Genomic DNA, 13,557 nt, shown 5'->3' with positions numbered 1-13,557 from the left:
CAAGGTCAATGCAGCCACTCCCATCAAATGCTAGGACTAAATGAGTAGTGCAGAACATTTCCCAATTCAATAGTTTATTGAGTGTTCAGAGACACCCACTGGATCAGACCAGAATAAACTGATGTTGTTGTGGGGGGGGGGGGGGGGTTTAACAGTAAACAAGTAAGATTGGCCAAACAAAAGAGGTCATGGAAGGCAACAGTATTACTCTTTATCCTTCTGTTAGTTTTCTGCTTTGGTCAAACTGTGATCTGCTAATGATGCTAAAAGTACTGTTTCAAAGCCATTTCATAACTATATTTGAAAACGTGGGCCACAATCGTGGTTTTTTTCAAGTCAAGTGGCTTTTATTGTCATTCCATCTATGTACAAGTACACAGTGGAGTGAAATTACGTTCCTCCAGAAACAACATGGTGAAACAAGGAACAAAAAAGTACAAAGTGCAAATGTGCAGTGTGTAAACAAAAAATTTAACTAGAAACAATAAATACAATAAATTAAACAGACATTAGACACAGTAAACAGACAGGACAGTGCAGCAGTGGTGGCACGGATGCTGCAGTACCTTCTGCCAGACGGCAGCAGTGAAAAAAAAAATCTGTGTGAGGGATGGATGGGGTCGTCCACAATGCTAGTGGCTTTCTGGATACAACGTGTGGTTTAGATGTCCATGATGGAGGGGAGAGAGACCCCGATGATCTACTCAGCTGTCCTCACTATAAGCTGTAGGGTCTTGTGGTCTGAGTCGGTGCAATTCCCAAACCAAGCGATGATGCAGCTGCTCAGGATGCTATCCACAGTTCACCTGTAGAACATGGTGAGGATGGGAGGGGGGAGATGAGCCTTCTTCAGTCTCCGCAGGAAGCAGAGGCACTGCTGGGCTCTCTTGGCTATGGAGTGGGTGTTGAGGGACCAGGTGAGGTTATTTGTGATGTGTACACAGAGGAACTTGGTGCTCCTGACGATTTCCACAGCAGAGCCAGTGATGTTCAGTGGGGGGTGGTCACCTCACCCTCTTTGGAAGTCGACCATCTCCTTAGTTTTGTCTACATTCAGTGACAGGTTGTTGGCTCCGCACCAGTCCGTTAGCTGCTGCACCTCCTCTCTGTATGCTGACTTGTCGTTCTTGCTGATCAGACCCACCACAGTTGTGTCAGCAAACTTGATGATGTGGTTTGAGCTGTACTTTGCAGTACAGTCGTGAGTCAGTAGAGTGAACAGCAGTGGACTGAGCACACAGTGCTCAGTGTGGTGACGCTGGAGATGTTATTTCCTATCCTGACTAACTGAGGTTTCTCAGATAGGAAATCCAGGATCCAGTTACAGAGGGAAGTGTTCAGGCCCAGCAGGCTCAGTTTTCCAATAAGCTGTTGAGGAATGATGGTGTTTAATGCTGAACTGAAGTCTATGAACAGCATTCTGATGTAGGTGTCTTTATTGTCTAGGTGGGAGAGAGCCAGGTTGAGCGTGGAGATGGTGTCGTCTGTTGAGCGATTGGGGTGATATCCAAATTGCAGTGGGTCCAGTGAAGGAGGAAGCTGGTCTTTAATGTGCCTCATGACAAGCCTCTCGAAGTACTTCATGATGATGGGAGTGAGTGCAATGGGGCGGTAGTCATTGAGGCAGGTCACTGGAGACTTCTTTGGCAGAGGGATGATGATGGTGGACTTGACACACACTGGAACGACTGCAGTGCTCAGAGAGATGTTGAATATGTCCGTGAGAACATCAGCCAGCTGTTTGGCGCATTCTCTGAGCACTCTGCGTGGTATGTTGTCGGTTCCTGGTGCTTTTCATTGGTTGACTCTGTGTAGAGTTTTCTGCACATCAGCAGTGGAAAGACACAATACCTGTTCACTTGGAGGAGGTTTGGTTTATCTCACCATCGCATCATTGTCACAAGCAGGTGGAGGTGACTTGTAGTTGGTGATGGCCTGGATGCCCTGCCACATGTACCGTGTGTCAGCAGTGTTTTGAAAATGATCATGGATATTCGTTGAGTAGGCATGCTTAGCCTCTTTGATGGCCCGGAGAGCTTGGCTCTTGCCACCCTGAGGCTTGCTTTGTCCCTTGACTTGAAAGCCTTGTCGCGGGTTCTCAGCAGCATGCGCACCTCTGCAGTCATCCATGGTTTCTGGTTGGGGTGAGTTGTGAGGGGTTTGGAGACAGTAATATCATCAATGCACTTGCTGATGTAGCCAGTCACTCATTCTGTGTACTCCTCCAGGTCAATGGAGTCACCGGTAATTGCTGCTACTCTGAACATCTCCCAGTCAGTGTGCTCAAAACAATCCTGAAGAGCAGAGATAGCTCCTGGAGGCCAGGTTCTCACTTGCTTCTGGTCTGGTTTGGTACGTCTGATGAGCGGTCTATATGCTGGAATGAGCATCACAGAGATGTGGTCTGAGTAGCCATAGTGATGGCAGGGCCTGGGCCTGTAGGGATGTTTGTGTAAACAAGATCCAGCACGTTAGCCCCATGGGTTGCAACGTCCGCATACTGATGAAATTTGGGGAGTACTGACTTCAGATTGGCATGGTTGAAATCACCGGCAACAGTAAACAGTCCATCTGGGTTTGTGTTCTGGAGGTCGCTGAGAGTGCTGTACAGCTTGTTCAGTGAGGCGTTAGCATTAGCACTGGGAGCTATATACACCACTATTATATACAGCGAACTTAGCTCTCTGGGCAAATATAATGGCCTGCTCTGACAATAGCAAACTCCACCAGCGGTGAGCAGTGACTGGAGACTAGTGCCACATTTTTACACAAAAACAAATTAAACAAAAATAGCAAAAAACCACTGTTTTGCTATTCCTGAAGTGGCCACTGCAGCTACTCACCGCGCCGCTGCCGGAAGCTAGGTTTGCTACTCATGGTCTGAAGGATCAAACTAGGGAAAAGTCATCTATTTAATGCTAATTTATTTCTTTTAACAACAGAAAGGGCAAAAACGTTTATTTTTGGTTTCTGTGGTTAAGGTTGGGGTTAGGGTTTAGGTGTAAGTATAGCATTATTCAGCTACAGCAGCAATTCTTAATTAAATTCTTAAGCCAATTAAGGCCTAACGAGTTAATTACATTCATAGATTTGCAGTTTGAAGGTTGTCCAAATTTTTGCATATGTCACAAGTGCTATTTGACAAATTGTTCTTTTTCTTGAGTTAATCAAATGTAAATTAACTATGGATTGCCACTAGCAGAATTTTTCAGTTTTTAAAAAATTACCAAAATGTGGAATTTTGCCAGGGGTGCCCAAACGTTTTTGGTACATAAACATTTAAAAAGTGGACCTAAGGGGAAAATATTACTATGAAAATGTAGGATATGGGCACTTTTACAATCATTGTAAACAATGCAGAATTGCAAAAGTATGCAAAAGATTAGAGACCCTTGGCCAAAATATCTCTGCATCAAGCAAGTTTCCTAAATAAAACATTTTCTGCAAAACTTAATGCACAGACAAAAAACAAGTGCCCAAACTTTTGCATGCAACCGTATTTTGACAATCAGGCTAGATAAGTTATAGCTGGTATTTCTGAAAGTTCTAGAATATGGGGATAACTGCAGGAAGGCAGATAACTGCAGGACAGCACAGAGTAAAAAACTGAGAAACAAATAACAGTGCTGTAAAGACACAGCACATAGGCCTCAGAGGACGAAGAAAGAGAGAAAGAGAGAGAGAGCGTGACGAACCATGCTGTTTAAGGATTCTCCAGCTCCAGAGACAACTAACAAAGACCTGGAGGGAGAGAGTAACTGTAAAACGAGGAAAAGTGATAGGAGAGCACACACGCAGATAGTGACACTGTGGGGGGTTTCAGCATGCTTCCCTACTGATGCTGCCACTTTGTGTGTACGTGTGTAAGAGCCCAAAAGAGAGAGAGAGAGAGAGAGATTATATCAGACTGCTGTCACACTGCAATGTTACGATTGATCAAACGAACAGGTAAACACACGCTGATACAACTGACACACACACAGCAAGAGACACCAGAAGTATTAATACACAATCAGTGTCGATTTAAAAGGGCCAGGGTGCACATGTACACACCCACACACACACACACACACACACACACACATATACACACACACACACACATATACACACAAATGCACGCACACACGCACGCTCTCATGCAGACATTTTTCTCCGCCAGAAGAAAGTCTGGTGTCTTTTGTAAGTTTTCTTTGTGGGAAAATGTGTTCAGTAACTTTTTCCCATTGTTTTAATGTTAGTTTTTGTGTGTGTGTGTGTGTGTGTGTGTGTGTGTGTGTGTGTGTCTGTGCGTGTACGTGTGTGGAGGAGCACTGGCATTGTTTACTGGTACAGGCCTGGCACCAGAACTACATTATGAGTGGGGTATCTAAAAACCACATTGGGGCACATCCATTTGGCAGGAAAAGTAAAAAAATCTATAGAAAATACTGGACAGGAAATGTACAGTGGACCTGCTAGAAGGAGCCAAACATTCAGGACATAATAAGGGAGAGCCACATTTATCAAATCATTGAAGGTCTACCCATTTAGGACATTTAGCTGATTTATCTTTCTGCAATATACAGCACAAAATCTCAAAAATGCAGCCAATACAGAGTGATGCACACAAACACTGCTGTGTTAATCAGTGTAGCCTTTAATATTGGGCGTGCAGCATGCAGTGCAATTTCACTTTGTTTGTCTGTTTACCACTTGCTGCTATAGAAACAGTTACAAAATAGCAGGTTTAGTGGGGCATGATGATTAATTGTTGGGGGCATTGCCCCACTACAGGAACCATTGGTGCTGGGCCTGTACTAGTACCAGTGCTAATTTCAATGTGTGATTGAAATTAGAGCCTGACCGATATATTGTTTGGCTGATAAAAGCAGCCGATATTAGGGTTTCATTGATTTATAATTATCAGCATAATTTCTTTTTTATTTTAATAGATGCAAACTAAAAGTAAGTAAGATTGCATTTCTGGGTTGAAGGTTTGAATTGCATCAAATTTATATACCACCCTTTAAAGAGATTATAAGTTGACAGTCATCTCATTCATTATGGCAATACAGGTTGAACTGGTGAACTTCAACACAAATCACCATCATAGAATAAAGTAAGTTTTTTTCTTTTTTGTGCATGTAAAATTGTATCAGTCAGTATTATTGGTTATCTGAATTTCAGTCAGGCCCTAGATGAAAAATAAGGAATTTCTGTAGAACTGTATATGGGGAGGTACCTCTGAAAACTGAACATCTGGGCATTTTCTGCTTTTTGTTGCAGAATTGGACACTCATCAAAGTCAACCTATTCAGGCCTCCTTGCAGTCCTGGGTCCATTTAGTTGCACTGTGTTGACCTGTGTCTGCATAGTTTCTGTATATATGCACAGTCCCTTTGTTTGTTTGCTCCATTGTGTTTCTGAGTCATATTTATCTTCGCTTGTGTTCTTTGATTCTATTCCAAGTCCTGGTCTAGTGCTTTTCCCATTGTACTTGTTTATTCTGTTTTTGCCTGTTGGCTTGGAATTGAGTATTGATTAACTTTGCCTGTTTTCTGACTCCCACCATGGAGAGTGGTTCTTAGAGAACACCTAATAAATACGTCATGCATTCATCCATTACATCCCCACTGTAGGATTAGGGAGAGACAGGGAGACGGTGATGTCCAAAAACTACTGTTTAGAACATGCCCTCATTGTCTTGGCTTGCCATTTCCCCTTGGGGGAAAGTTTGTAAAAGAGGCAAAAAAAGAAGTCAAAACACTTAGGTAGGAGAACCTGCCCAGAAATAAATGGTCTGCAATTTGCATCTGCAGATTCTTCTTTCAAAGCTGTCAATTATTGTAGAACAATAATACTACAAAATATTTCAAAACAAAAGCATTCAATTTGCTATGTTGCTGACCTTGCTTTATGTAGCAAACTGCTACATCCATTTTACAATACTTTATTTTGCTTGCTGGTTAGCAAGTTAACTCAGCTATAGCGAGAAAAATTAAGAAGGCTAAGAAAACACAGTTCTCATTCTAAACCTGAAGCTTAAGCCAGACAAAGCAATTCATCACAGTTCATGTATGTTGTGCTCAGATGATCAGATTTGGTATTACAAAGTTAATTAGCTAGCTAATTAGCTCAGGCTAGTTTAGATCCTGGACAAATGAAGTGAAAGTGTGTAGGTGTTTTTGTCTGGAGGGGACACTGTAATCTAAATGCAACACAATACCAAAATGTGAAGGAAATCGATGAGGACATCTTAATATCTATACATAAGTACTATCACATATAGAACATAACTGCTGTTAGACAGAAGGGATGAGGAGTTTTGGGCATATTTTTTTCTCAGTAATTGTATTTTCCATAGATCTCCTCGCCCTACATCTGAAACTTGAGATAGAGAGATGGATACATAGAGAGAGCAAGAAATATAGAATATAGATAAAGAGAGAGAGAGAGAGAGAGAGAGAGAGCGAGAGAGAGAGAGAGAGAGAGACGTTTAGAAACCAGTGATCTCAGATTCCTCCCTCTGTGTTAATGCTGTACTGGGGCAGGTGGGTATGTAGAGCATGGAAAATGTATTCCTCTTGTCTCAGGCACACAGTCATGCAGAGAGCTGAGGGTAATATGTTTATAAGCTTTGAATTCATTCATTGCCTCAGAGGAAAATGCGCACTCTCTCTCTCTCTCTCTCTCTCTCTCTGTCTCTCTCTTTCTCTCTCTCTCTGTCTCTCTCTCTCTCTCTCTCTTTCTCTCTCTCTCTCTCTCTCTCTCTCACACCATAGTCCCTCTTCTCATTCTCTCTCTTTAATTGCCACGTTATCAGTCACTGTCCCGCTATCTCCCGTTCTTCCTCCGCAGCTCCTCTACCCTGTGCCAATTATCCCTCAGCATGGCTGGGTGCCTGAACCAGGGAGGCCCCCAGGTAGCCAGCAGGGCCCCAAAAGCCTGTTTAGAAATGAAAGAATCAAAGAGAGAACAGAAACAAAGCTTCCTCCTCTCCTCCTCTTCCTCCCACAGCCATACCCCCTCATCCCTCTCCATCTCTATTCCTTCTGCAGTCCTTTTCTTCCAAAGGGACACTGTGAAGTTTTGAGTGGCTTAAGCTTGGAGGAAACTGAAAATGTAAGGATTTTTTTGGTTAGTGTTACTTTTGTCAATCATAATATTGGTAAACATAAATGTTTTTTTTTCATATAGACATTAAAAAAGTATTTATAAAGACCTTATACATACGTATAGCAAAAAAGGATTCACTATTTTTCATTTTTTGCATGCAAAATAATGTGATGGGGGTAAATAGTGGGTCACGTAGGGCCATATATTTGGAAACAGTTCTTAAGGGGTGCGATTTACAAAAATGTATCAAATGATATACCATATTAAAAAAATTGCTGCACTTTATGTGACCATTTCATGATGAGTGGGGCAATACAAATGTTTTGCTTTTGACTAGCAATGCTGGTCTATGCTATCAGGGCCCTTTCTCATGTTTGTTATTGTTTTGGAGGCTCCCATTACTGCTTTTACTAATTTTAGTAAGATTTATCACTGAGAATTTCAACCATTAAAATATTTTGGACTAATTTTAATATTAGTATATACATAGTATCAAATAAGCATTCATGAATGGATACCCAGTTGATGGTGGAGAAGGAAAAAAACGTTTTTAAAAATATTTTGGCAGAAATTTGAGCTGTGGCTTACCTTTGTAGGTGACAGTATCTTGCAAAATGCAGCATCATACATTTCTAAACATGTTTTGTTATTCAAATTTGATATCAAGAAAAAACATTGTTTTTTTGTTGGTTTCTGGTAGTTTGTACTGTGGTTTGGATTGTTTGATGGTTTGATATCATAATGTAAAAGGTCCTAATATTGTGTGACTGATTTCAGCAGGGTAGGTTTTTGTGTTACAGCTAAAAGATATAACACTGGATACTGATAGAGACTTGTCTTCTACAGTATTTTCCCTCTTCAGTGGACAATATCACATCATTAGTTTGTTAAAGAAACATATTTCATTGTTTCTGTGCCAAAAATTAGTCATTCTACTTAGTAATGAAAGCTGTGCTAACTGTGCCTTCTAAATCACGTCTTTAACAACACGTTCTTAGTAATGCATGCACGTTAAGGCATTCTCGTTTCAGACGAACAAAGCATAATATAGTTACTCACAAAAATGAGAAAAAACTCTCATTTAACAGTTCCATTAAAGCATAAAATGTGGCTTTCACTAAAGGTTTATCTGTATATAAAATGAGGGTGTTACTAACCAAAATCTGTTAAATAGACAGTTATAATATCAAAAAAGTGCCAGTTGTCTATGCCTGATAAAACATAAGAAAGTTTACCCCAGAAATCGTATATCAGCTGTCACTTAAGCAAACATGCCTCATTCAGAATCATACAAATGATGACAAAAGTGGGAAATGAATAGAATCTAGAATCAGAAAAACAGGAACGATGATAAGGTTGAAAAATAAAAATAGTCAGTAAATGATACACAAAGTAATGTAAAGTTTTTTATGAATTGTTTGGCAATTAAAAGCCTTCTTTTTTAATCCTACATAATAGAAATACACTTCTTGCACAATTGATTTCATTTGATTGTTAGATTAGTCGATTCACTGAAACACAAGTCAATAGCTTAACCGATTATGTACAGTAGTACCCTGGAATCTTAATAGTTGTGACTTTATCTAGTGTTTTTGCCCAATAGCAGATTACAATCTTTGTCACTTGAATAAACTAAATTTCCCATGATCTCTTATTCACCAGCTCATATTTTCCCCTGATATTAATGACTCTTGCTAATAAAGGTCTTTTTTCTTCAATCCAGAAAGGGCACTGTCTTACACATTTAGGTGCACATCAAAGAAACTCTTGTTGTGAATGTCCAATTAGCCTCAGCCAGCATCTATGTGCTTTTGTATGTGCCACTGAGCTGCTGGGTAGAACTGGACCAGCAGTGTGTTATTATAAAAACCTCCCAGTGTGTAGAAGTGGTAGGTATTGCCAGTTTGCTCTGTGTAAGAGAGAGACACTGTGGAGAAAACAAACAGAAAACTTACAGAATATGGACAGTCATAATATCTGTACTGTTTCTCCAATAACAGCAAATTAGTTCACTGTTTTTACATTCTGCTATTCAAACAAATATCATCATTAAACTTCATCTTTCTCTCCATCATTCATTGACTCATCTCTTACTTGCAAATGGGTCCTATGCTTTGTGTCCGTACTTACCGTACGGTAATCTCTTCTGCTCACTTTTTTACTCTTACACTCTAATTAAAACACTCTAATGTGTCATATTCAAATTAGACTGTAATGTCTGATAGCCTAATAATTTGGAGAGGTGGATCATCCTCTGATTAGCACTCTAGCTTTCACACCTTTGCCATCTTTCACTTGTCTAATGAGGCCTATAAAAAGGAAAACACAGTAGGCATATAAGAGAATAGATCAACAAACAACAGTGATAGTGCGCACTATACCAGAACAAATGACCATTTGTGGCTAAAAGAGAATATTCTGCCCTCATTGTTATTTCTGCCCTCATGAAAAACCACCTTGTTGCAGGGCTCATATTTAATCAAATCAATACTGTTTTAATCAAATAACAATTGATTTTATCAATTTGGTTTTAATTAACTTGCATTATCATTGATTCCGTTTTTTTTTAAAATCACAATACATTTTTATCATTACTTAACTTTATTATTACCGTTACTTCCACCCCTCCTAGATTTTTTCCATATAGACAGCATAAGCAAACTTGCAAAGTCTCACTAGATCAGGGGTCAGTAACCCAAATGTTAAGAAGAGCTATTTTGTCTCAGTATGTGCTGATGTGCTAGTATAGGCTAAAAATATAATATTAACAAAAACGCAGACTTACTTTGCTCTGCTTTAAGGTTTAGCATAAAGCCTGTTTTCTCATATCTCTGGCAGGAAACAAAATGTCCCTTTTTCTGGTAAAATGTCTCTCAACATTTGATTTTTTTCTCACTCACCTTTTCCCAATCCACCTTAAATGGTGCCCGACTTGCCAAAATATGACTACTGCACCCTTTAAGGTGGAATCGGAAAATTCATTCTGGCAAATGAGAAGCTTCAACTTCATGACTTTTTAGAGTTTGACAGTTTCTCATTGCAGATTAAATGTATCAGCAAACCAGCTAGAATGTTTGTAAATCCAAATAAGTCCATTCCTCACCAAATTATCAATATTTATCTTAAATCTTACCTCTACTAGCTAGGTGAGACTAGTTAGGGTGAAATAACAGTTGTAGGCCACATTAACTCCAGCATTGATGACCATTCATTGTTAGAACTGTGTTTGAACGATCACCAGATCTTTATTTTACTGCAAAGGAGGATTATTTTATTTTTACCTAAAAACCTAATTCTGCTGAGGAGCCGCAACAGGACAGTTAAATACAGCTGTGGAGGCATATGTTGCCGACCCCTGGACTACACTGTGCTCTGCCTTAACCATTGTTGAGCTACACCAACACATAATGTCCACACTACTTACTCTGCCCTTACATTGAGACAGCCAATGACTACAGTGGTCATTACCATGCAAACACAACACCCAGAAAATGGCCTTTTCTTCATAGACAAAAAGGGTAAAAGACAGGCTACAATACACTGTACCAAGACTGAATTACGGTTATTTGTTTAAACCCATCTCAAAAGGCACTGAGAACAACATTCGATTGAAAAAAATTATAAAATATGTCACCTTTAACAATCATTCTGTATCCTTATGTGGTGTAAAATTAATTCAACTGTTTATCATGTCTCTTAAGAGCTACAGATTTTGTATTGTTCAGGATAAGCCAGTGGTGCTCATGGATACAGGAAGGTAGGGTGTATGATAACATATATCACAGCATTTAAAGACATTTTCACAATACAATAATATGTATCACAATATTTTTGGGGGGGTGGTGGTGGGGGTTAATTCACAAGAAGCTATGGTTCATCTTTTAGTGACATCCCCATGCATACCACAAAATCCTGTAGATGCTTACTGTCTGTAGGTAAGCAAAACAGATTAAAGGTTCTTTGTGTTACTTTGTTATAAAGGACGGCAGTGGTGGAATAGGGGAGGGTAGTATTGAAAAGTATTGAGCTGGGCTGCTCTTCATCACAAACATTGGACACTAACAAACATGGATTCCTTCTGCAAGCCCACTCTCAGATGCCTGACTAAAACTTCCATTTCATCTGTATCCTTTACAAAAGGTCAATGACCTAATTTGCAATGCTAAAATGCAGTTGCGCAAGCTGCAAAGACAATGCTCCATGTGAAGAAGTTCTTCCTTCATGCTCCATGTGAAGAAGTTCTTACTTCAGTGTCAGTGGACGCCCTGTCTGAAAAATTGCATTCTCTCTGTAACTCATGGTGGTTGGTAAATAGCAGCAGAGGAAAAACTACCTCCGGAACATGAGGGGATGAGAAACCCTACTTTTGGAATGGTAATTTGTTCACAATAATTCTCTTATATGTAGGAGAAGACAGAGAGGGGAAAAGTTCAAGTAAGTTTTGGTACTAGAGATGGAGGAGAAACTAACAAAAGATGGGTAAACTAGGGAAAGAATGCAGGACGGGTGAAAGAAGGAGAGAAATTATTTGATTAGAGTGAGAAAACTTAAACTTGGAGAAGCTTTAGCATGCTGGCAGTTTACCAGGTCTGCCTGTGAGGCGTGACCACAAAGCTGCAGAAGACGTTTGAGCGAGAGAAAGAGCAGATGGAGATGGAGAAAGAGAGAAAGAGCTGAGCTAATAGCAAAACTATAGAGGGTGTTTGAGAAAGAAAAAAAGCTGACAGAGATGGTGAGAAAGAAGGCCAGGACTGAGCAGCTGTAGAACATGAAGGCTGTATCAGCTGGATAGAAGAAAGAGAGAGAGAGAAAGAGGGAGAGAGAGAGATGTGCTGAAGTTGAAGAGAAAGAAAGAAGAGATGGTGGCTGTAATGACAGAGCAGACAAAGGCATAGACCGAGAAGCATCTGGGGACTGCGAGCACCATGGAAATGATGAGAAAAAATTTTTTATAAAAAATGGTGGAGCTGGACAAGAATAAATAGCTGGATCTCAGGCAGAGGAGGAACAACACAGGCTGGTGGAGAATCGCTGAGAGAGTGGATGAAGAAAGAGAGAAAAAAGGAAATGTTGGACTTATCTCTAAGCAGTTGAAATTGAGAAGCAACAGCTTTCACTGACTGGAAGCTAAGCAGCAGAACTCGAGGAGAAATTTTTGTTTTACGCCAAGATTCAGAAACAGAGAACAAAACCAGCTCCAAAAATCGAGGGAACAAAGAGGAGCTTTGGTGATAAAAATGGCCACGATGACACAACCAAAACAGATAGGTGTGTGTCTGAGTTTGAGGACATGCCCATGGACAGGCAGGAAAAGAGAAGGGGAAGTTAATTGTGAAAAATGGATTCTGAAAGGTAAAAGAAGAAGAATTTGATGAATGTCACTTTGCTCTATTTTCAAATGGATTGATGTGACTAAGTTAGCCTAGCCTACTGAAAAAGCAAAAAAAAAAAAAAATGTTAATCAGCTAATGTGATTGACTAACGCTGGGAATGAAAGATAGAATGCTTCTATGCCTGAATTCGATGATTTAAAATCCCAGGCTTATGACAAACTAAGGCTTATTATTCAGTAACTATATGGACTATAATGTAAACTGGCTATTTATTGTTTATAACTTTTACTCTTAGGTTATAGAAGTGTGTAGTAAACTTTGGACCCCTTGGTAGGTCCTGGCCATTTAAGGAGTAAACTGGTTTACTAGCTAGCCAAAGCTAGTCTTAGTTGATTTTCTTCAGCAGGATAGTTGCAGTAGCCTTGACAGACAGTAGTTTGTTCTAAATAAAACAGCCAAATTGCAGAGGGCAGCAAAATTGGAGAGTTTAATATTATTTTGCACCATAAATTTGTTCTTGATATCGAATAGAAATCAGTAATGATGTTGGATTATAAACAATAGAAATATAAGCTCATAGAATACTATCTTCAAAGGTTATATCTGACAACACTGAGCAAGGATTCTTGGTAGATTACTATAAACCAGAGCTCCAACACTGCCTGTCATAACAATCTCTAGGAGATAATGATAGACAGTAATATTGATCTGATAGCTTATATGTAGGAGAAACATAGTGATTCACAAACAGTAAAATTCCTTAGCCAAACATCAGTCAATAAGAACACAATTGCTAGATCTAATAGATATGGAAACCTATTATTTTACGATATTATGACTACACACAGCCTATGTAAAAGAAACAACTGAATGTATTATTTTTCTTTATTATTATTTTTTTACTTCACCATAGAGCATCTTTAGAGAAACCAGGTTGAGACCTCTAATTGTTGGCAACCTAGCTAGATAGACACTTTATTAATCCCAGTGGAGATTTCAGAAACGACTGGTCAAGATGCATGTATTAGGAACATGTATTAGGAAAATGTGCTATAAAAACGTAAAAGTACGATTTAAACTTAACTTAAAAATTAACCATAACCTTAACCTTAAGACTTAAATTTAA

General features: G+C 39.6%; 1 protein-coding gene across 1 annotated transcript in view; it reads right to left on the bottom strand.

Moving 5' to 3' along the window:
• The window catches only part of samd10b (sterile alpha motif domain containing 10b), a 131,912-nt gene that overhangs the window by 99,141 nt on the left and 19,214 nt on the right, over positions 1-13,557 (bottom strand). The gene's annotated exons all lie outside the window — the stretch shown is intronic.

This window comes from Pygocentrus nattereri, chromosome 9 (genome assembly GCF_015220715.1).
Source record: "Pygocentrus nattereri isolate fPygNat1 chromosome 9, fPygNat1.pri, whole genome shotgun sequence".
Taxonomy (NCBI): domain Eukaryota; kingdom Metazoa; phylum Chordata; class Actinopteri; order Characiformes; family Serrasalmidae; genus Pygocentrus; species Pygocentrus nattereri.
This window is presented reverse-complemented; position numbering and strand designations above follow the sequence as displayed.